This window comes from Chanos chanos, chromosome 5 (assembly GCF_902362185.1).
Source record: "Chanos chanos chromosome 5, fChaCha1.1, whole genome shotgun sequence".
NCBI classification, from domain to species: Eukaryota; Metazoa; Chordata; class Actinopteri; order Gonorynchiformes; family Chanidae; genus Chanos; species Chanos chanos.
The window spans coordinates 25456420-25478112 of NC_044499.1; the positions used below are offsets into that span (position 1 = coordinate 25456420).

Sequence of the window (21693 nt, forward strand, 5' to 3'; positions counted from 1 at the left end):
AGTCCCCAAACGCAGGACTGTCCAGCGCGTAATTTGGGCCAGAGGGGGACTGCCCTGGCCATCTGCCACGGTCCTCCAATGAGCAACGCGTGCCTCTGACTTTGCCAGCAACTCTCAGACTTCCCTGGCAGGGGAAAGAGCATGATCATCAAGGTGCATGAGCCAGGTTCCTGAAATGCAGGAGTACCGAGCGCCTGACAAGTTTCCAAAGAGCATGTTCTTACCTCCCAGTCATGAGGGTCCTGAGCGCTGCCAGTGCATTGTGGGACAGGAGGCGAGGGGCGCATTCTCCTCTTTGCTCCTCTTCTCTAACCATTTGGAGAAGTCAAAGCCCCAAGACTACAGAGCCTTGCTAAAGCCTGGCTTGAGCTGGCAAGCACGCTGATCATGGCGCTCTGGCGCTTTGCCGGCATTGCCACCGGAGCAGAGGCTTGGCGCCGGGGAAGGAGTCGCCGTCTTTGCGAAGTCTGCCGTGGGCAAAGGGTGCCTGCGACCTTACCAGCTAGTTTCATACTTACCTGGCAGGGGAGACACCATGATCACGAAGGTGGTTCACCCAGGGTGAGGCTTGGCCATTGCACATGGGCTATGCTGACCTCTGCGAATTCCCCACATGCGGGAATCTCGACTGCATAATTTGTGGTAGTGGGGGACTGCGTTCGCGCTCTCCCCTGAACTCTCAGCGTCAAAGACAGCCTGTAAGGGGCGCTGCGCCTGGGCCCATAGGCAAGCCTTGGCTCGCTCCCGCGTGTTGCGGTTTGCTTGTTGTTTGAGCGTCTTGCGTGCAAAACTGTCGCTCTGGGACGAGCGGCGAGATGAGGAGAGCTAAGCCCGCAGCCGCAGTCCATCTGCGTCCTCTTGCTGTCACGTGGTGTGTTTCTTCTTTTGTGCCGCCTAATTCAGCTGAGCTCGGAGGCCACCGGAGGTGTGCAGAGATGGTACCGGGCGGCCCCAGGGAAGCTGTCAGTTTGTATCCGTCCTTTTGCTTTTGTGCAGAGAGTTGGCTGGGCTTTCAATATCCTGCAAAGAAAAGAGGTGTCTGGACTGTTCCATTCCACTCCCGCATCCCTGTCATGATTTCAAGCAGAGAGTTGGCTGGGCTTTCAATATCCTGCAAAGAAAAGAGGTGTCTGGACTGTTCTATTCCACTCCCGCATCCCTGTCATGATCTCAAGCAGGACGAGATGGGAAGAGCTTTTTGCCTCTCCTGTGCTGCGCTCTTGAGAGAGCAAAGCCCCGAGACGGCAGAGCCTTCTTCCCTTAGGCCTGGATTCTGGCTTGCCATCTCAAGCGCAGCAGTCGTTGCACTCGGGCTGTGCTGAGTCCCCAAACGCAGGACTGCGCTGCCAGTGCATTGTGGGACAGGAGGCGAGGGGCGCATTCTCCTCTTTGCTCCTCTTCTCTAACCATTTGGAGAAGTCAAAGCCCCAAGACTACAGAGCCTTGCTAAAGCCTGGCTTGAGCTGGCAAGCACGCTGATCATGGCGCCCTGGCGCTTTGCCGGCATTGCCACCGGAGCAGAGGCTTGGCGCCGGGGAAGGAGTCGCCGTCTTTGCGAAGTCTGCCGTGGGCAAAGGGTGCCTGCGACCTTACCAGCTAGTTTCATACTTACCTGGCAGGGGAGACACCATGATCACGAAGGTGGTTCACCCAGGGTGAGGCTTGGCCATTGCACATGGGCTATGCTGACCTCTGCGAATTCCCCACATGCGGGAATCTCGACTGCATAATTTGTGGTAGTGGGGGACTGCGTTCGCGCTCTCCCCTGAACTCTCAGCGTCAAAGACAGCCTGTAAGGGGCGCTGCGCCTGGGCCCATAGGCAAGCCTTGGCTCGCTCCCGCGTGTTGCGGTTTGCTTGTTGTTTGAGCGTCTTGCGTGCAAAACTGTCGCTCTGGGACGAGCGGCGAGATGAGGAGAGCTAAGCCCGCAGCCGCAGTCCATCTGCGTCCTCTTGCTGTCACGTGGTGTGTTTCTTCTTTTGTGCCGCCTAATTCAGCTGAGCTCGGAGGCCACCGGAGGTGTGCAGAGATGGTACCGGGCGGCCCCAGGGAAGCTGTCAGTTTGTATCCGTCCTTTTGCTTTTGTGCAGAGAGTTGGCTGGGCTTTCAATATCCTGCAAAGAAAAGAGGTGTCTGGACTGTTCCATTCCACTCCCGCATCCCTGTCATGATTTCAAGCAGAGAGTTGGCTGGGCTTTCAATATCCTGCAAAGAAAAGAGGTGTCTGGACTGTTCTATTCCACTCCCGCATCCCTGTCATGATCTCAAGCAGGACGAGATGGGAAGAGCTTTTTGCCTCTCCTGTGCTGCGCTCTTGAGAGAGCAAAGCCCCGAGACGGCAGAGCCTTCTTCCCTTAGGCCTGGATTCTGGCTTGCCATCTCAAGCGCAGCAGTCGTTGCACTCGGGCTGTGCTGAGTCCCCAAACGCAGGACTGCGCTGCCAGTGCATTGTGGGACAGGAGGCGAGGGGCGCATTCTCCTCTTTGCTCCTCTTCTCTAACCATTTGGAGAAGTCAAAGCCCCAAGACTACAGAGCCTTGCTAAAGCCTGGCTTGAGCTGGCAAGCACGCTGATCATGGCGCCCTGGCGCTTTGCCGGCATTGCCACCGGAGCAGAGGCTTGGCGCCGGGGAAGGAGTCGCCGTCTTTGCGAAGTCTGCCGTGGGCAAAGGGTGCCTGCGACCTTACCAGCTAGTTTCATACTTACCTGGCAGGGGAGACACCATGATCACGAAGGTGGTTCACCCAGGGTGAGGCTTGGCCATTGCACTTGGGCTATGCTGACCTCTGCGAATTCCCCACATGCGGGAATCTCGACTGCATAATTTGTGGTAGTGGGGGACTGCGTTCGCGCTCTCCCCTGAACTCTCAGCGTCAAAGACAGCCTGTAAGGGGCGCTGCGCCTGGGCCCATAGGCAAGCCTTGGCTCGCTCCCGCGTGTTGCGGTTTGCTTGTTGTTTGAGCGTCTTGCGTGCAAAACTGTCGCTCTGGGACGAGCGGCGAGATGAGGAGAGCTAAGCCCGCAGCCGCATGTCCATCTGCGTCCTCTTGCTGTCACGTGGTGTGTTTCTTCTTTTGTGCCGCCTAATTCAGCTGAGCTCGGAGGCCACCGGAGGTGTGCAGAGATGGTACCGGGCGGCCCCAGGGAAGCTGTCAGTTTGTATCCGTCCTTTTGCTTTTGTGCAGAGAGTTGGCTGGGCTTTCAATATCCTGCAAAGAAAAGAGGTGTCTGGACTGTTCCATTCCACTCCCGCATCCCTGTCATGATTTCAAGCAGGACGAGATGGGAAGAGCTTTTTGCCTCTCCTGTGCTGCGCTCTTGAGAGAGCAACGCCCCGAGACGGCAGAGCCTTCTTCCCTTAGGCCTGGATTCTGGCTTGCCATCTCAAGCGCAGCAGTCGTTGCACTCGGGCTGTGCTGAGTCCCCAAACGCAGGACTGTCCAGCGCGTAATTTGGGCCAGAGGGGGACTGTCCTGGCCATCTGCCACGGTCCTCCAATGAGCAACGCGTGCCTCTGACTTTGCCAGCAACTCTCAGACTTCCCTGGCAGGGGAAAGAGCATGATCATCAAGGTGCATGAGCCAGGTTCCTGAAATGCAGGAGTACCGAGCGCCTGACAAGTTTCCAAAGAGCATGTTCTTACCTCCCAGTCATGAGGGTCCTGAGCGCTGCCAGTGCATTGTGGGACAGGAGGCGAGGGGCGCATTCTCCTCTTTGCTCCTCTTCTCTAACCATTTGGAGAAGTCAAAGCCCCAAGACTACAGAGCCTTGCTAAAGCCTGGCTTGAGCTGGCAAGCACGCTGATCATGGCGCCCTGGCGCTTTGCCGGCATTGCCACCGGAGCAGAGGCTTGGCGCCGGGGAAGGAGTCGCCGTCTTTGCGAAGTCTGCCGTGGGCAAAGGGTGCCTGCGACCTTACCAGCTAGTTTCATACTTACCTGGCAGGGGAGACACCATGATCACGAAGGTGGTTCACCCAGGGTGAGGCTTGGCCATTGCACATTGGGCTATGCTGACCTCTGCGAATTCCCCACATGCGGGAATCTCGACTGCATAATTTGTGGTAGTGGGGGACTGCGTTCGCGCTCTCCCCTGAACTCTCAGCGTCAAAGACAGCCTGTAAGGGGCGCTGCGCCTGGGCCCATAGGCAAGCCTTGGCTCGCTCCCGCGTGTTGCGGTTTGCTTGTTGTTTGAGCGTCTTGCGTGCAAAACTGTCGCTCTGGGACGAGCGGCGAGATGAGGAGAGCTAAGCCCGCAGCCGCAGTCCATCTGCGTCCTCTTGCTGTCACGTGGTGTGTTTCTTCTTTTGTGCCGCCTAATTCAGCTGAGCTCGGAGGCCACCGGAGGTGTGCAGAGATGGTACCGGGCGGCCCCAGGGAAGCTGTCAGTTTGTATCCGTCCTTTTGCTTTTGTGCAGAGAGTTGGCTGGGCTTTCAATATCCTGCAAAGAAAAGAGGTGTCTGGACTGTTCCATTCCACTCCCGCATCCCTGTCATGATTTCAAGCAGAGAGTTGGCTGGGCTTTCAATATCCTGCAAAGAAAAGAGGTGTCTGGACTGTTCTATTCCACTCCCGCATCCCTGTCATGATCTCAAGCAGGACGAGATGGGAAGAGCTTTTTGCCTCTCCTGTGCTGCGCTCTTGAGAGAGCAAAGCCCCGAGACGGCAGAGCCTTCTTCCCTTAGGCCTGGATTCTGGCTTGCCATCTCAAGCGCAGCAGTCGTTGCACTCGGGCTGTGCTGAGTCCCCAAACGCAGGACTGCGCTGCCAGTGCATTGTGGGACAGGAGGCGAGGGGCGCATTCTCCTCTTTGCTCCTCTTCTCTAACCATTTGGAGAAGTCAAAGCCCCAAGACTACAGAGCCTTGCTAAAGCCTGGCTTGAGCTGGCAAGCACGCTGATCATGGCGCCCTGGCGCTTTGCCGGCATTGCCACCGGAGCAGAGGCTTGGCGCCGGGGAAGGAGTCGCCGTCTTTGCGAAGTCTGCCGTGGGCAAAGGGTGCCTGCGACCTTACCAGCTAGTTTCATACTTACCTGGCAGGGGAGACACCATGATCACGAAGGTGGTTCACCCAGGGTGAGGCTTGGCCATTGCACATGGGCTATGCTGACCTCTGCGAATTCCCCACATGCGGGAATCTCGACTGCATAATTTGTGGTAGTGGGGGACTGCGTTCGCGCTCTCCCCTGAACTCTCAGCGTCAAAGACAGCCTGTAAGGGGCGCTGCGCCTGGGCCCATAGGCAAGCCTTGGCTCGCTCCCGCGTGTTGCGGTTTGCTTGTTGTTTGAGCGTCTTGCGTGCAAAACTGTCGCTCTGGGACGAGCGGCGAGATGAGGAGAGCTAAGCCCGCAGCCGCAGTCCATCTGCGTCCTCTTGCTGTCACGTGGTGTGTTTCTTCTTTTGTGCCGCCTAATTCAGCTGAGCTCGGAGGCCACCGGAGGTGTGCAGAGATGGTACCGGGCGGCCCCAGGGAAGCTGTCAGTTTGTATCCGTCCTTTTGCTTTTGTGCAGAGAGTTGGCTGGGCTTTCAATATCCTGCAAAGAAAAGAGGTGTCTGGACTGTTCCATTCCACTCCCGCATCCCTGTCATGATTTCAAGCAGGACGAGATGGGAAGAGCTTTTTGCCTCTCCTGTGCTGCGCTCTTGAGAGAGCAACGCCCCGAGACGGCAGAGCCTTCTTCCCTTAGGCCTGGATTCTGGCTTGCCATCTCAAGCGCAGCAGTCGTTGCACTCGGGCTGTGCTGAGTCCCCAAACGCAGGACTGTCCAGCGCGTAATTTGGGCCAGAGGGGGACTGTCCTGGCCATCTGCCACGGTCCTCCAATGAGCAACGCGTGCCTCTGACTTTGCCAGCAACTCTCAGACTTCCCTGGCAGGGGAAAGAGCATGATCATCAAGGTGCATGAGCCAGGTTCCTGAAATGCAGGAGTACCGAGCGCCTGACAAGTTTCCAAAGAGCATGTTCTTACCTCCCAGTCATGAGGGTCCTGAGCGCTGCCAGTGCATTGTGGGACAGGAGGCGAGGGGCGCATTCTCCTCTTTGCTCCTCTTCTCTAACCATTTGGAGAAGTCAAAGCCCCAAGACTACAGAGCCTTGCTAAAGCCTGGCTTGAGCTGGCAAGCACGCTGATCATGGCGCTCTGGCGCTTTGCCGGCATTGCCACCGGAGCAGAGGCTTGGCGCCGGGGAAGGAGTCGCCGTCTTTGCGAAGTCTGCCGTGGGCAAAGGGTGCCTGCGACCTTACCAGCTAGTTTCATACTTACCTGGCAGGGGAGACACCATGATCACGAAGGTGGTTCACCCAGGGTGAGGCTTGGCCATTGCACATTGGGCTATGCTGACCTCTGCGAATTCCCCACATGCGGGAATCTCGACTGCATAATTTGTGGTAGTGGGGGACTGCGTTCGCGCTCTCCCCTGAACTCTCAGCGTCAAAGACAGCCTGTAAGGGGCGCTGCGCCTGGGCCCATAGGCAAGCCTTGGCTCGCTCCCGCGTGTTGCGGTTTGCTTGTTGTTTGAGCGTCTTGCGTGCAAAACTGTCGCTCTGGGACGAGCGGCGAGATGAGGAGAGCTAAGCCCGCAGCCGCAGTCCATCTGCGTCCTCTTGCTGTCACGTGGTGTGTTTCTTCTTTTGTGCCGCCTAATTCAGCTGAGCTCGGAGGCCACCGGAGGTGTGCAGAGATGGTACCGGGCGGCCCCAGGGAAGCTGTCAGTTTGTATCCGTCCTTTTGCTTTTGTGCAGAGAGTTGGCTGGGCTTTCAATATCCTGCAAAGAAAAGAGGTGTCTGGACTGTTCCATTCCACTCCCGCATCCCTGTCATGATTTCAAGCAGGACGAGATGGGAAGAGCTTTTTGCCTCTCCTGTGCTGCGCTCTTGAGAGAGCAACGCCCCGAGACGGCAGAGCCTTCTTCCCTTAGGCCTGGATTCTGGCTGCTGAGTCCCCAAACGCAGGACTGTCCAGCGCGTAATTTGGGCCAGAGGGGGACTGCCCTGGCCATCTGCCACGGTCCTCCAATGAGCAACGCGTGCCTCTGACTTTGCCAGCAACTCTCAGACTTCCCTGGCAGGGGAAAGAGCATGATCATCAAGGTGCATGAGCCAGGTTCCTGAAATGCAGGAGTACCGAGCGCCTGACAAGTTTCCAAAGAGCATGTTCTTACCTCCCAGTCATGAGGGTCCTGAGCGCTGCCAGTGCATTGTGGGACAGGAGGCGAGGGGCGCATTCTCCTCTTTGCTCCTCTTCTCTAACCATTTGGAGAAGTCAAAGCCCCAAGACTACAGAGCCTTGCTAAAGCCTGGCTTGAGCTGGCAAGCACGCTGATCATGGCGCCCTGGCGCTTTGCCGGCATTGCCACCGGAGCAGAGGCTTGGCGCCGGGGAAGGAGTCGCCGTCTTTGCGAAGTCTGCCGTGGGCAAAGGGTGCCTGCGACCTTACCAGCTAGTTTCATACTTACCTGGCAGGGGAGACACCATGATCACGAAGGTGGTTCACCCAGGGTGAGGCTTGGCCATTGCACATGGGCTATGCTGACCTCTGCGAATTCCCCACATGCGGGAATCTCGACTGCATAATTTGTGGTAGTGGGGGACTGCGTTCGCGCTCTCCCCTGAACTCTCAGCGTCAAAGACAGCCTGTAAGGGGCGCTGCGCCTGGGCCCATAGGCAAGCCTTGGCTCGCTCCCGCGTGTTGCGGTTTGCTTGTTGTTTGAGCGTCTTGCGTGCAAAACTGTCGCTCTGGGACGAGCGGCGAGATGAGGAGAGCTAAGCCCGCAGCCGCTGTCCATCTGCGTCCTCTTGCTGTCACGTGGTGTGTTTCTTCTTTTGTGCCGCCTAATTCAGCTGAGCTCGGAGGCCACCGGAGGTGTGCAGAGATGGTACCGGGCGGCCCCAGGGAAGCTGTCAGTTTGTATCCGTCCTTTTGCTTTTGTGCAGAGAGTTGGCTGGGCTTTCAATATCCTGCAAAGAAAAGAGGTGTCTGGACTGTTCCATTCCACTCCCGCATCCCTGTCATGATTTCAAGCAGGACGAGATGGGAAGGGCTTTTTGCCTCTCCTGTGCTGCGCTCTTGAGAGAGCAACGCCCCGAGACGGCAGAGCCTTCTTCCCTTAGGCCTGGATTCTGGCTTGCCATCTCAAGCGCAGCAGTCGTTGCACTCGGGCTGTGCTGAGTCCCCAAACGCAGGACTGTCCAGCGCGTAATTTGGGCCAGAGGGGGACTGTCCTGGCCATCTGCCACGGTCCTCCAATGAGCAACGCGTGCCTCTGACTTTGCCAGCAACTCTCAGACTTCCCTGGCAGGGGAAAGAGCATGATCATCAAGGTGCATGAGCCAGGTTCCTGAAATGCAGGAGTACCGAGCGCCTGACAAGTTTCCAAAGAGCATGTTCTTACCTCCCAGTCATGAGGGTCCTGAGCGCTGCCAGTGCATTGTGGGACAGGAGGCGAGGGGCGCATTCTCCTCTTTGCTCCTCTTCTCTAACCATTTGGAGAAGTCAAAGCCCCAAGACTACAGAGCCTTGCTAAAGCCTGGCTTGAGCTGGCAAGCACGCTGATCATGGCGCTCTGGCGCTTTGCCGGCATTGCCACCGGAGCAGAGGCTTGGCGCCGGGGAAGGAGTCGCCGTCTTTGCGAAGTCTGCCGTGGGCAAAGGGTGCCTGCGACCTTACCAGCTAGTTTCATACTTACCTGGCAGGGGAGACACCATGATCACGAAGGTGGTTCACCCAGGGTGAGGCTTGGCCATTGCACTTGGGCTATGCTGACCTCTGCGAATTCCCCACATGCGGGAATCTCGACTGCATAATTTGTGGTAGTGGGGGACTGCGTTCGCGCTCTCCCCTGAACTCTCAGCGTCAAAGACAGCCTGTAAGGGGCGCTGCGCCTGGGCCCATAGGCAAGCCTTGGCTCGCTCCCGCGTGTTGCGGTTTGCTTGTTGTTTGAGCGTCTTGCGTGCAAAACTGTCGCTCTGGGACGAGCGGCGAGATGAGGAGAGCTAAGCCCGCAGCCGCAGTCCATCTGCGTCCTCTTGCTGTCACGTGGTGTGTTTCTTCTTTTGTGCCGCCTAATTCAGCTGAGCTCGGAGGCCACCGGAGGTGTGCAGAGATGGTACCGGGCGGCCCCAGGGAAGCTGTCAGTTTGTATCCGTCCTTTTGCTTTTGTGCAGAGAGTTGGCTGGGCTTTCAATATCCTGCAAAGAAAAGAGGTGTCTGGACTGTTCCATTCCACTCCCGCATCCCTGTCATGATTTCAAGCAGGACGAGATGGGAAGAGCTTTTTGCCTCTCCTGTGCTGCGCTCTTGAGAGAGCAACGCCCCGAGACGGCAGAGCCTTCTTCCCTTAGGCCTGGATTCTGGCTTGCCATCTCAAGCGCAGCAGTCGTTGCACTCGGGCTGTGCTGAGTCCCCAAACGCAGGACTGTCCAGCGCGTAATTTGGGCCAGAGGGGGACTGTCCTGGCCATCTGCCACGGTCCTCCAATGAGCAACGCGTGCCTCTGACTTTGCCAGCAACTCTCAGACTTCCCTGGCAGGGGAAAGAGCATGATCATCAAGGTGCATGAGCCAGGTTCCTGAAATGCAGGAGTACCGAGCGCCTGACAAGTTTCCAAAGAGCATGTTCTTACCTCCCAGTCATGAGGGTCCTGAGCGCTGCCAGTGCATTGTGGGACAGGAGGCGAGGGGCGCATTCTCCTCTTTGCTCCTCTTCTCTAACCATTTGGAGAAGTCAAAGCCCCAAGACTACAGAGCCTTGCTAAAGCCTGGCTTGAGCTGGCAAGCACGCTGATCATGGCGCCCTGGCGCTTTGCCGGCATTGCCACCGGAGCAGAGGCTTGGCGCCGGGGAAGGAGTCGCCGTCTTTGCGAAGTCTGCCGTGGGCAAAGGGTGCCTGCGACCTTACCAGCTAGTTTCATACTTACCTGGCAGGGGAGACACCATGATCACGAAGGTGGTTCACCCAGGGTGAGGCTTGGCCATTGCACATGGGCTATGCTGACCTCTGCGAATTCCCCACATGCGGGAATCTCGACTGCATAATTTGTGGTAGTGGGGGACTGCGTTCGCGCTCTCCCCTGAACTCTCAGCGTCAAAGACAGCCTGTAAGGGGCGCTGCGCCTGGGCCCATAGGCAAGCCTTGGCTCGCTCCCGCGTGTTGCGGTTTGCTTGTTGTTTGAGCGTCTTGCGTGCAAAACTGTCGCTCTGGGACGAGCGGCGAGATGAGGAGAGCTAAGCCCGCAGCCGCTGTCCATCTGCGTCCTCTTGCTGTCACGTGGTGTGTTTCTTCTTTTGTGCCGCCTAATTCAGCTGAGCTCGGAGGTCACCGGAGGTGTGCAGAGATGGTACCGGGCGGCCCCAGGGAAGCTGTCAGTTTGTATCCGTCCTTTTGCTTTTGTGCAGAGAACTGGCTGGGCTTTCAATATCCTGCAAAGAAAAGAGGTGTCTGGACTGTTCCATTCCACTCCCGCATCCCTGTCATGATTTCAAGCAGAGAGTTGGCTGGGCTTTCAATATCCTGCAAAGAAAAGAGGTGTCTGGACTGTTCTATTCCACTCCCGCATCCCTGTCATGATCTCAAGCAGGACGAGATGGGAAGAGCTTTTTGCCTCTCCTGTGCTGCGCTCTTGAGAGAGCAAAGCCCCGAGACGGCAGAGCCTTCTTCCCTTAGGCCTGGATTCTGGCTTGCCATCTCAAGCGCAGCAGTCGTTGCACTCGGGCTGTGCTGAGTCCCCAAACGCAGGACTGCGCTGCCAGTGCATTGTGGGACAGGAGGCGAGGGGCGCATTCTCCTCTTTGCTCCTCTTCTCTAACCATTTGGAGAAGTCAAAGCCCCAAGACTACAGAGCCTTGCTAAAGCCTGGCTTGAGCTGGCAAGCACGCTGATCATGGCGCTCTGGCGCTTTGCCGGCATTGCCACCGGAGCAGAGGCTTGGCGCCGGGGAAGGAGTCGCCGTCTTTGCGAAGTCTGCCGTGGGCAAAGGGTGCCTGCGACCTTACCAGCTAGTTTCATACTTACCTGGCAGGGGAGACACCATGATCACGAAGGTGGTTCACCCAGGGTGAGGCTTGGCCATTGCACTTGGGCTATGCTGACCTCTGCGAATTCCCCACATGCGGGAATCTCGACTGCATAATTTGTGGTAGTGGGGGACTGCGTTCGCGCTCTCCCCTGAACTCTCAGCGTCAAAGACAGCCTGTAAGGGGCGCTGCGCCTGGGCCCATAGGCAAGCCTTGGCTCGCTCCCGCGTGTTGCGGTTTGCTTGTTGTTTGAGCGTCTTGCGTGCAAAACTGTCGCTCTGGGACGAGCGGCGAGATGAGGAGAGCTAAGCCCGCAGCCGCTGTCCATCTGCGTCCTCTTGCTGTCACGTCGTGTGTTTCTTCTTTTGTGCCGCCTAATTCAGCTGAGCTCGGAGGCCACCGGAGGTGTGCAGAGATGGTACCGGGCGGCCCCAGGGAAGCTGTCAGTTTGTATCCGTCCTTTTGCTTTTGTGCAGAGAACTGGCTGGGCTTTCAATATCCTGCAAAGAAAAGAGGTGTCTGGACTGTTCCATTCCACTCCCGCATCCCTGTCATGATGATTTCAAGCAGGACGAGATGGGAAGAGCTTTTTGCCTCTCCTGTGCTGCGCTCTTGAGAGAGCAACGCCCCGAGACGGCAGAGCCTTCTTCCCTTAGGCCTGGATTCTGGCTTGCCATCTCAAGCGCAGCAGTCGTTGCACTCGGGCTGTGCTGAGTCCCCAAACGCAGGACTGTCCAGCGCGTAATTTGGGCCAGAGGGGGACTGTCCTGGCCATCTGCCACGGTCCTCCAATGAGCAACGCGTGCCTCTGACTTTGCCAGCAACTCTCAGACTTCCCTGGCAGGGGAAAGAGCATGATCATCAAGGTGCATGAGCCAGGTTCCTGAAATGCAGGAGTACCGAGCGCCTGACAAGTTTCCAAAGAGCATGTTCTTACCTCCCAGTCATGAGGGTCCTGAGCGCTGCCAGTGCATTGTGGGACAGGAGGCGAGGGGCGCATTCTCCTCTTTGCTCCTCTTCTCTAACCATTTGGAGAAGTCAAAGCCCCAAGACTACAGAGCCTTGCTAAAGCCTGGCTTGAGCTGGCAAGCACGCTGATCATGGCGCTCTGGCGCTTTGCCGGCATTGCCACCGGAGCAGAGGCTTGGCGCCGGGGAAGGAGTCGCCGTCTTTGCGAAGTCTGCCGTGGGCAAAGGGTGCCTGCGACCTTACCAGCTAGTTTCATACTTACCTGGCAGGGGAGACACCATGATCACGAAGGTGGTTCACCCAGGGTGAGGCTTGGCCATTGCACTTGGGCTATGCTGACCTCTGCGAATTCCCCACATGCGGGAATCTCGACTGCATAATTTGTGGTAGTGGGGGACTGCGTTCGCGCTCTCCCCTGAACTCTCAGCGTCAAAGACAGCCTGTAAGGGGCGCTGCGCCTGGGCCCATAGGCAAGCCTTGGCTCGCTCCCGCGTGTTGCGGTTTGCTTGTTGTTTGAGCGTCTTGCGTGCAAAACTGTCGCTCTGGGACGAGCGGCGAGATGAGGAGAGCTAAGCCCGCAGCCGCATGTCCATCTGCGTCCTCTTGCTGTCACGTGGTGTGTTTCTTCTTTTGTGCCGCCTAATTCAGCTGAGCTCGGAGGCCACCGGAGGTGTGCAGAGATGGTACCGGGCGGCCCCAGGGAAGCTGTCAGTTTGTATCCGTCCTTTTGCTTTTGTGCAGAGAGTTGGCTGGGCTTTCAATATCCTGCAAAGAAAAGAGGTGTCTGGACTGTTCCATTCCACTCCCGCATCCCTGTCATGATTTCAAGCAGGACGAGATGGGAAGAGCTTTTTGCCTCTCCTGTGCTGCGCTCTTGAGAGAGCAACGCCCCGAGACGGCAGAGCCTTCTTCCCTTAGGCCTGGATTCTGGCTTGCCATCTCAAGCGCAGCAGTCGTTGCACTCGGGCTGTGCTGAGTCCCCAAACGCAGGACTGTCCAGCGCGTAATTTGGGCCAGAGGGGGACTGTCCTGGCCATCTGCCACGGTCCTCCAATGAGCAACGCGTGCCTCTGACTTTGCCAGCAACTCTCAGACTTCCCTGGCAGGGGAAAGAGCATGATCATCAAGGTGCATGAGCCAGGTTCCTGAAATGCAGGAGTACCGAGCGCCTGACAAGTTTCCAAAGAGCATGTTCTTACCTCCCAGTCATGAGGGTCCTGAGCGCTGCCAGTGCATTGTGGGACAGGAGGCGAGGGGCGCATTCTCCTCTTTGCTCCTCTTCTCTAACCATTTGGAGAAGTCAAAGCCCCAAGACTACAGAGCCTTGCTAAAGCCTGGCTTGAGCTGGCAAGCACGCTGATCATGGCGCCCTGGCGCTTTGCCGGCATTGCCACCGGAGCAGAGGCTTGGCGCCGGGGAAGGAGTCGCCGTCTTTGCGAAGTCTGCCGTGGGCAAAGGGTGCCTGCGACCTTACCAGCTAGTTTCATACTTACCTGGCAGGGGAGACACCATGATCACGAAGGTGGTTCACCCAGGGTGAGGCTTGGCCATTGCACATTGGGCTATGCTGACCTCTGCGAATTCCCCACATGCGGGAATCTCGACTGCATAATTTGTGGTAGTGGGGGACTGCGTTCGCGCTCTCCCCTGAACTCTCAGCGTCAAAGACAGCCTGTAAGGGGCGCTGCGCCTGGGCCCATAGGCAAGCCTTGGCTCGCTCCCGCGTGTTGCGGTTTGCTTGTTGTTTGAGCGTCTTGCGTGCAAAACTGTCGCTCTGGGACGAGCGGCGAGATGAGGAGAGCTAAGCCCGCAGCCGCTGTCCATCTGCGTCCTCTTGCTGTCACGTGGTGTGTTTCTTCTTTTGTGCCGCCTAATTCAGCTGAGCTCGGAGGCCACCGGAGGTGTGCAGAGATGGTACCGGGCGGCCCCAGGGAAGCTGTCAGTTTGTATCCGTCCTTTTGCTTTTGTGCAGAGAGTTGGCTGGGCTTTCAATATCCTGCAAAGAAAAGAGGTGTCTGGACTGTTCCATTCCACTCCCGCATCCCTGTCATGATTTCAAGCAGGACGAGATGGGAAGAGCTTTTTGCCTCTCCTGTGCTGCGCTCTTGAGAGAGCAACGCCCCGAGACGGCAGAGCCTTCTTCCCTTAGGCCTGGATTCTGGCTTGCCATCTCAAGCGCAGCAGTCGTTGCACTCGGGCTGTGCTGAGTCCCCAAACGCAGGACTGTCCAGCGCGTAATTTGGGCCAGAGGGGGACTGTCCTGGCCATCTGCCACGGTCCTCCAATGAGCAACGCGTGCCTCTGACTTTGCCAGCAACTCTCAGACTTCCCTGGCAGGGGAAAGAGCATGATCATCAAGGTGCATGAGCCAGGTTCCTGAAATGCAGGAGTACCGAGCGCCTGACAAGTTTCCAAAGAGCATGTTCTTACCTCCCAGTCATGAGGGTCCTGAGCGCTGCCAGTGCATTGTGGGACAGGAGGCGAGGGGCGCATTCTCCTCTTTGCTCCTCTTCTCTAACCATTTGGAGAAGTCAAAGCCCCAAGACTACAGAGCCTTGCTAAAGCCTGGCTTGAGCTGGCAAGCACGCTGATCATGGCGCCCTGGCGCTTTGCCGGCATTGCCACCGGAGCAGAGGCTTGGCGCCGGGGAAGGAGTCGCCGTCTTTGCGAAGTCTGCCGTGGGCAAAGGGTGCCTGCGACCTTACCAGCTAGTTTCATACTTACCTGGCAGGGGAGACACCATGATCACGAAGGTGGTTCACCCAGGGTGAGGCTTGGCCATTGCACATGGGCTATGCTGACCTCTGCGAATTCCCCACATGCGGGAATCTCGACTGCATAATTTGTGGTAGTGGGGGACTGCGTTCGCGCTCTCCCCTGAACTCTCAGCGTCAAAGACAGCCTGTAAGGGGCGCTGCGCCTGGGCCCATAGGCAAGCCTTGGCTCGCTCCCGCGTGTTGCGGTTTGCTTGTTGTTTGAGCGTCTTGCGTGCAAAACTGTCGCTCTGGGACGAGCGGCGAGATGAGGAGAGCTAAGCCCGCAGCCGCTGTCCATCTGCGTCCTCTTGCTGTCACGTGGTGTGTTTCTTCTTTTGTGCCGCCTAATTCAGCTGAGCTCGGAGGTCACCGGAGGTGTGCAGAGATGGTACCGGGCGGCCCCAGGGAAGCTGTCAGTTTGTATCCGTCCTTTTGCTTTTGTGCAGAGAGTTGGCTGGGCTTTCAATATCCTGCAAAGAAAAGAGGTGTCTGGACTGTTCCATTCCACTCCCGCATCCCTGTCATGATTTCAAGCAGGACGAGATGGGAAGAGCTTTTTGCCTCTCCTGTGCTGCGCTCTTGAGAGAGCAAAGCCCCGAGACGGCAGAGCCTTCTTCCCTTAGGCCTGGATTCTGGCTTGCCATCTCAAGCGCAGCAGTCGTTGCACTCGGGCTGTGCTGAGTCCCCAAACGCAGGACTGCGCTGCCAGTGCATTGTGGGACAGGAGGCGAGGGGCGCATTCTCCTCTTTGCTCCTCTTCTCTAACCATTTGGAGAAGTCAAAGCCCCAAGACTACAGAGCCTTGCTAAAGCCTGGCTTGAGCTGGCAAGCACGCTGATCATGGCGCTCTGGCGCTTTGCCGGCATTGCCACCGGAGCAGAGGCTTGGCGCCGGGGAAGGAGTCGCCGTCTTTGCGAAGTCTGCCGTGGGCAAAGGGTGCCTGCGACCTTACCAGCTAGTTTCATACTTACCTGGCAGGGGAGACACCATGATCACGAAGGTGGTTCACCCAGGGTGAGGCTTGGCCATTGCACTTGGGCTATGCTGACCTCTGCGAATTCCCCACATGCGGGAATCTCGACTGCATAATTTGTGGTAGTGGGGGACTGCGTTCGCGCTCTCCCCTGAACTCTCAGCGTCAAAGACAGCCTGTAAGGGGCGCTGCGCCTGGGCCCATAGGCAAGCCTTGGCTCGCTCCCGCGTGTTGCGGTTTGCTTGTTGTTTGAGCGTCTTGCGTGCAAAACTGTCGCTCTGGGACGAGCGGCGAGATGAGGAGAGCTAAGCCCGCAGCCGCTGTCCATCTGCGTCCTCTTGCTGTCACGTGGTGTGTTTCTTCTTTTGTGCCGCCTAATTCAGCTGAGCTCGGAGGCCACCGGAGGTGTGCAGAGATGGTACCGGGCGGCCCCAGGGAAGCTGTCAGTTTGTATCCGTCCTTTTGCTTTTGTGCAGAGAGTTGGCTGGGCTTTCAATATCCTGCAAAGAAAAGAGGTGTCTGGACTGTTCCATTCCACTCCCGCATCCCTGTCATGATTTCAAGCAGGACGAGATGGGAAGAGCTTTTTGCCTCTCCTGTGCTGCGCTCTTGAGAGAGCAACGCCCCGAGACGGCAGAGCCTTCTTCCCTTAGGCCTGGATTCTGGCTTGCCATCTCAAGCGCAGCAGTCGTTGCACTCGGGCTGTGCTGAGTCCCCAAACGCAGGACTGTCCAGCGCGTAATTTGGGCCAGAGGGGGACTGTCCTGGCCATCTGCCACGGTCCTCCAATGAGCAACGCGTGCCTCTGACTTTGCCAGCAACTCTCAGACTTCCCTGGCAGGGGAAAGAGCATGATCATCAAGGTGCATGAGCCAGGTTCCTGAAATGCAGGAGTACCGAGCGCCTGACAAGTTTCCAAAGAGCATGTTCTTACCTCCCAGTCATGAGGGTCCTGAGCGCTGCCAGTGCATTGTGGGACAGGAGGCGAGGGGCGCATTCTCCTCTTTGCTCCTCTTCTCTAACCATTTGGAGAAGTCAAAGCCCCAAGACTACAGAGCCTTGCTAAAGCCTGGCTTGAGCTGGCAAGCACGCTGATCATGGCGCTCTGGCGCTTTGCCGGCATTGCCACCGGAGCAGAGGCTTGGCGCCGGGGAAGGAGTCGCCGTCTTTGCGAAGTCTGCCGTGGGCAAAGGGTGCCTGCGACCTTACCAGCTAGTTTCATACTTACCTGGCAGGGGAGACACCATGATCACGAAGGTGGTTCACCCAGGGTGAGGCTTGGCCATTGCACTTGGGCTATGCTGACCTCTGCGAATTCCCCACATGCGGGAATCTCGACTGCATAATTTGTGGTAGTGGGGGACTGCGTTCGCGCTCTCCCCTGAACTCTCAGCGTCAAAGACAGCCTGTAAGGGGCGCTGCGCCTGGGCCCATAGGCAAGCCTTGGCTCGCTCCCGCGTGTTGCGGTTTGCTTGTTGTTTGAGCGTCTTGCGTGCAAAACTGTCGCTCTGGGACGAGCGGCGAGATGAGGAGAGCTAAGCCCGCAGCCGCATGTCCATCTGCGTCCTCTTGCTGTCACGTGGTGTGTTTCTTCTTTTGTGCCGCCTAATTCAGCTGAGCTCGGAGGTCACCGGAGGTGTGCAGAGATGGTACCGGGCGGCCCCAGGGAAGCTGTCAGTTTGTATCCGTCCTTTTGCTTTTGTGCAGAGAGTTGGCTGGGCTTTCAATATCCTGCAAAGAAAAGAGGTGTCTGGACTGTTCCATTCCACTCCCGCATCCCTGTCATGATTTCAAGCAGGACGAGATGGGAAGAGCTTTTTGCCTCTCCTGTGCTGCGCTCTTGAGAGAGCAACGCCCCGAGACGGCAGAGCCTTCTTCCCTTAGGCCTGGATTCTGGCTTGCCATCTCAAGCGCAGCAGTCGTTGCACTCGGGCTGTGCTGAGTCCCCAAACGCAGGACTGTCCAGCGCGTAATTTGGGCCAGAGGGGGACTGTCCTGGCCATCTGCCACGGTCCTCCAATGAGCAACGCGTGCCTCTGACTTTGCCAGCAACTCTCAGACTTCCCTGGCAGGGGAAAGAGCATGATCATCAAGGTGCATGAGCCAGGTTCCTGAAATGCAGGAGTACCGAGCGCCTGACAAGTTTCCAAAGAGCATGTTCTTACCTCCCAGTCATGAGGGTCCTGAGCGCTGCCAGTGCATTGTGGGACAGGAGGCGAGGGGCGCATTCTCCTCTTTGCTCCTCTTCTCTAACCATTTGGAGAAGTCAAAGCCCCAAGACTACAGAGCCTTGCTAAAGCCTGGCTTGAGCTGGCAAGCACGCTGATCATGGCGCCCTGGCGCTTTGCCGGCATTGCCACCGGAGCAGAGGCTTGGCGCCGGGGAAGGAGTCGCCGTCTTTGCGAAGTCTGCCGTGGGCAAAGGGTGCCTGCGACCTTACCAGCTAGTTTCATACTTACCTGGCAGGGGAGACACCATGATCACGAAGGTGGTTCACCCAGGGTGAGGCTTGGCCATTGCACATGGGCTATGCTGACCTCTGCGAATTCCCCACATGCGGGAATCTCGACTGCATAATTTGTGGTAGTGGGGGACTGCGTTCGCGCTCTCCCCTGAACTCTCAGCGTCAAAGACAGCCTGTAAGGGGCGCTGCGCCTGGGCCCATAGGCAAGCCTTGGCTCGCTCCCGCGTGTTGCGGTTTGCTTGTTGTTTGAGCGTCTTGCGTGCAAAACTGTCGCTCTGGGACGAGCGGCGAGATGAGGAGAGCTAAGCCCGCAGCCGCTGTCCATCTGCGTCCTCTTGCTGTCACGTGGTGTGTTTCTTCTTTTGTGCCGCCTAATTCAGCTGAGCTCGGAGGCCACCGGAGGTGTGCAGAGATGGTACCGGGCGGCCCCAGGGAAGCTGTCAGTTTGTATCCGTCCTTTTGCTTTTGTGCAGAGAGTTGGCTGGGCTTTCAATATCCTGCAAAGAAAAGAGGTGTCTGGACTGTTCCATTCCACTCCCGCATCCCTGTCATGATTTCAAGCAGGACGAGATGGGAAGAGCTTTTTGCCTCTCCTGTGCTGCGCTCTTGAGAGAGCAAAGCCCCGAGACGGCAGAGCCTTCTTCCCTTAGGCCTGGATTCTGGCTTGCCATCTCAAGCGCAGCAGTCGTTGCACTCGGGCTGTGCTGAGTCCCCAAACGCAGGACTGTCCAGCGCGTAATTTGGGCCAGAGGGGGACTGTCCTGGCCATCTGCCACGGTCCTCCAATGAGCAACGCGTGCCTCTGACTTTGCCAGCAACTCTCAGACTTCCCTGGCAGGGGAAAGAGCATGATCATCAAGGTGCATGAGCCAGGTTCCTGAAATGCAGGAGTACCGAGCGCCTGACAAGTTTCCAAAGAGCATGTTCTTACCTCCCAGTCATGAGGGTCCTGAGCGCTGCCAGTGCATTGTGGGACAGGAGGCGAGGGGCGCATTCTCCTCTTTGCTCCTCTTCTCTAACCATTTGGAGAAGTCAAAGCCCCAAGACTACAGAGCCTTGCTAAAGCCTGGCTTGAGCTGGCAAGCACGCTGATCATGGCGCCCTGGCGCTTTGCCGGCATTGCCACCGGAGCAGAGGCTTGGCGCCGGGGAAGGAGTCGCCGTCTTTGCGAAGTCTGCCGTGGGCAAAGGGTGCCTGCGACCTTACCAGCTAGTTTCATACTTACCTGGCAGGGGAGACACCATGATCACGAAGGTGGTTCACCCAGGGTGAGGCTTGGCCATTGCACTTGGGCTATGCTGACCTCTGCGAATTCCCCACATGCGGGAATCTCGACTGCATAATTTGTGGTAGTGGGGGACTGCGTTCGCGCTCTCCCCTGAACTCTCAGCGTCAAAGACAGCCTGTAAGGGGCGCTGCGCCTGGGCCCATAGGCAAGCCTTGGCTCGCTCCCGCGTGTTGCGGTTTGCTTGTTGTTTGAGCGTCTTGCGTGCAAAACTGTCGCTCTGGGACGAGCGGCGAGATGAGGAGAGCTAAGCCCGCAGCCGCTGTCCATCTGCGTCCTCTTGCTGTCACGTGGTGTGTTTCTTCTTTTGTGCCGCCTAATTCAGCTGAGCTCGGAGGTCACCGGAGGTGTGCAGAGATGGTACCGGGCGGCCCCAGGGAAGCTGTCAGTTTGTATCCGTCCTTTTGCTTTTGTGCAGAGAGTTGGCTGGGCTTTCAATATCCTGCAAAGAAAAGAGGTGTCTGGACTGTTCCATTCCACTCCCGCATCCCTGTCATGATTTCAAGCAGGACGAGATGGGAAGAGCTTTTTGCCTCTCCTGTGCTGCGCTCTTGAGAGAGCAACGCCCCGAGACGGCAGAGCCTTCTTCCCTTAGGCCTGGATTCTGGCTTGCCATCTCAAGCGCAGCAGTCGTTGCACTCGGGCTGTGCTGAGTCCCCAAACGCAGGACTGTCCAGCGCGTAATTTGGGCCAGAGGGGGACTGTCCTGGCCATCTGCCACGGTCCTCCAATGAGCAACGCGTGCCTCTGACTTTGCCAGCAACTCTCAGACTTCCCTGGCAGGGGAAAGAGCATGATCATCAAGGTGCATGAGCCAGGTTCCTGAAATGCAGGAGTACCGAGCGCCTGACAAGTTTCCAAAGAGCATGTTCTTACCTCCCAGTCATGAGGGTCCTGAGCGCTGCCAGTGCATTGTGGGACAGGAGGCGAGGGGCGCATTCTCCTCTTTGCTCCTCTTCTCTAACCATTTGGAGAAGTCAAAGCCCCAAGACTACAGAGCCTTGCTAAAGCCTGGCTTGAGCTGGCAAGCACGCTGATCATGGCGCCCTGGCGCTTTGCCGGCATTGCCACCGGAGCAGAGGCTTGGCGCCGGGGAAGGAGTCGCCGTCTTTGCGAAGTCTGCCGTGGGCAAAGGGTGCCTGCGACCTTACCAGCTAGTTTCATACTTACCTGGCAGGGGAGACACCATGATCACGAAGGTGGTTCACCCAGGGTGAGGCTTGGCCATTGCACTTGGGCTATGCTGACCTCTGCGAATTCCCCACATGCGGGAATCTCGACTGCATAATTTGTGGTAGTGGGGGACTGCGTTCGCGCTCTCCCCTGAACTCTCAGCGTCAAAGACAGCCTGTAAGGGGCGCTGCGCCTGGGCCCATAGGCAAGCCTTGGCTCGCTCCCGCGTGTTGCGGTTTGCTTGTTGTTTGAGCGTCTTGCGTGCAAAACTGTCGCTCTGGGACGAGCGGCGAGATGAGGAGAGCTAAGCCCGCAGCCGCTGTCCATCTGCGTCCTCTTGCTGTCACGTGGTGTGTTTCTTCTTTTGTGCCGCCTAATTCAGCTGAGCTCGGAGGTCACCGGAGGTGTGCAGAGATGGTACCGGGCGGCCCCAGGGAAGCTGTCAGTTTGTATCCGTCCTTTTGCTTTTGTGCAGAGAGTTGGCTGGGCTTTCAATATCCTGCAAAGAAAAGAGGTGTCTGGACTGTTCCATTCCACTCCCGCATCCCTGTCATGATTTCAAGCAGGACGAGATGGGAAGAGCTTTTTGCCTCTCCTGTGCTGCGCTCTTGAGAGAGCAACGCCCCGAGACGGCAGAGCCTTCTTCCCTTAGGCCTGGATTCTGGCTTGCCATCTCAAGCGCAGCAGTCGTTGCACTCGGGCTGTGCTGAGTCCCCAAACGCAGGACTGTCCAGCGCGTAATTTGGGCCAGAGGGGGACTGTCCTGGCCATCTGCCACGGTCCTCCAATGAGCAACGCGTGCCTCTGACTTTGCCAGCAACTCTCAGACTTCCCTGGCAGGGGAAAGAGCATGATCATCAAGGTGCATGAGCCAGGTTCCTGAAATGCAGGAGTACCGAGCGCCTGACAAGTTTCCAAAGAGCATGTTCTTACCTCCCAGTCATGAGGGTCCTGAGCGCTGCCAGTGCATTGTGGGACAGGAGGCGAGGGGCGCATTCTCCTCTTTGCTCCTCTTCTCTAACCATTTGGAGAAGTCAAAGCCCCAAGACTACAGAGCCTTGC

General features: G+C 57.5%; 18 non-coding genes across 18 annotated transcripts; all 18 read left to right on the forward strand.

Annotated features, from left to right (window-relative positions):
* Positions 1-510: 510 nt before the first annotated feature.
* On the forward strand, positions 511-674 carry LOC115813480 (U1 spliceosomal RNA). The gene has a single exon (XR_004025343.1). It is a non-coding gene; the product is annotated as a U1 spliceosomal RNA (small nuclear RNA).
* A 930-nt stretch (positions 675-1604) lies between these two features.
* Positions 1605-1768, forward strand: LOC115813481 (U1 spliceosomal RNA). The gene has a single exon (XR_004025344.1). It is a non-coding gene; the product is annotated as a U1 spliceosomal RNA (small nuclear RNA).
* A 930-nt stretch (positions 1769-2698) lies between these two features.
* On the forward strand, positions 2699-2862 carry LOC115813500 (U1 spliceosomal RNA). Its single transcript, XR_004025362.1, has one exon. It is a non-coding gene; the product is annotated as a U1 spliceosomal RNA (small nuclear RNA).
* Positions 2863-3929: 1067 nt separating this feature from the next.
* LOC115813474 (U1 spliceosomal RNA) lies at positions 3930-4094 on the forward strand. The gene has a single exon (XR_004025339.1). It is a non-coding gene; the product is annotated as a U1 spliceosomal RNA (small nuclear RNA).
* A 930-nt stretch (positions 4095-5024) lies between these two features.
* On the forward strand, positions 5025-5188 carry LOC115813482 (U1 spliceosomal RNA). The gene has a single exon (XR_004025345.1). It is a non-coding gene; the product is annotated as a U1 spliceosomal RNA (small nuclear RNA).
* A 1066-nt stretch (positions 5189-6254) lies between these two features.
* On the forward strand, positions 6255-6419 carry LOC115813476 (U1 spliceosomal RNA). The gene has a single exon (XR_004025340.1). It is a non-coding gene; the product is annotated as a U1 spliceosomal RNA (small nuclear RNA).
* A 1028-nt stretch (positions 6420-7447) lies between these two features.
* On the forward strand, positions 7448-7611 carry LOC115813483 (U1 spliceosomal RNA). The gene has a single exon (XR_004025346.1). It is a non-coding gene; the product is annotated as a U1 spliceosomal RNA (small nuclear RNA).
* A 1066-nt stretch (positions 7612-8677) lies between these two features.
* On the forward strand, positions 8678-8841 carry LOC115813513 (U1 spliceosomal RNA). The gene has a single exon (XR_004025373.1). It is a non-coding gene; the product is annotated as a U1 spliceosomal RNA (small nuclear RNA).
* A 1066-nt stretch (positions 8842-9907) lies between these two features.
* LOC115813484 (U1 spliceosomal RNA) lies at positions 9908-10071 on the forward strand. The gene has a single exon (XR_004025347.1). It is a non-coding gene; the product is annotated as a U1 spliceosomal RNA (small nuclear RNA).
* A 930-nt stretch (positions 10072-11001) lies between these two features.
* On the forward strand, positions 11002-11165 carry LOC115813431 (U1 spliceosomal RNA). Its single transcript, XR_004025300.1, has one exon. It is a non-coding gene; the product is annotated as a U1 spliceosomal RNA (small nuclear RNA).
* Positions 11166-12234: 1069 nt separating this feature from the next.
* LOC115813443 (U1 spliceosomal RNA) lies at positions 12235-12398 on the forward strand. The gene has a single exon (XR_004025311.1). It is a non-coding gene; the product is annotated as a U1 spliceosomal RNA (small nuclear RNA).
* A 1067-nt stretch (positions 12399-13465) lies between these two features.
* On the forward strand, positions 13466-13630 carry LOC115813478 (U1 spliceosomal RNA). Its single transcript, XR_004025341.1, has one exon. It is a non-coding gene; the product is annotated as a U1 spliceosomal RNA (small nuclear RNA).
* Positions 13631-14696: 1066 nt separating this feature from the next.
* LOC115813485 (U1 spliceosomal RNA) lies at positions 14697-14860 on the forward strand. The gene has a single exon (XR_004025348.1). It is a non-coding gene; the product is annotated as a U1 spliceosomal RNA (small nuclear RNA).
* Positions 14861-15699: 839 nt separating this feature from the next.
* On the forward strand, positions 15700-15863 carry LOC115813454 (U1 spliceosomal RNA). Its single transcript, XR_004025320.1, has one exon. It is a non-coding gene; the product is annotated as a U1 spliceosomal RNA (small nuclear RNA).
* Positions 15864-16929: 1066 nt separating this feature from the next.
* LOC115813466 (U1 spliceosomal RNA) lies at positions 16930-17093 on the forward strand. The gene has a single exon (XR_004025331.1). It is a non-coding gene; the product is annotated as a U1 spliceosomal RNA (small nuclear RNA).
* Positions 17094-18160: 1067 nt separating this feature from the next.
* On the forward strand, positions 18161-18324 carry LOC115813486 (U1 spliceosomal RNA). Its single transcript, XR_004025349.1, has one exon. It is a non-coding gene; the product is annotated as a U1 spliceosomal RNA (small nuclear RNA).
* A 1066-nt stretch (positions 18325-19390) lies between these two features.
* Positions 19391-19554, forward strand: LOC115813470 (U1 spliceosomal RNA). Its single transcript, XR_004025335.1, has one exon. It is a non-coding gene; the product is annotated as a U1 spliceosomal RNA (small nuclear RNA).
* A 1066-nt stretch (positions 19555-20620) lies between these two features.
* On the forward strand, positions 20621-20784 carry LOC115813471 (U1 spliceosomal RNA). Its single transcript, XR_004025336.1, has one exon. It is a non-coding gene; the product is annotated as a U1 spliceosomal RNA (small nuclear RNA).
* The last annotated feature ends 909 nt before the right edge of the window (positions 20785-21693 follow it).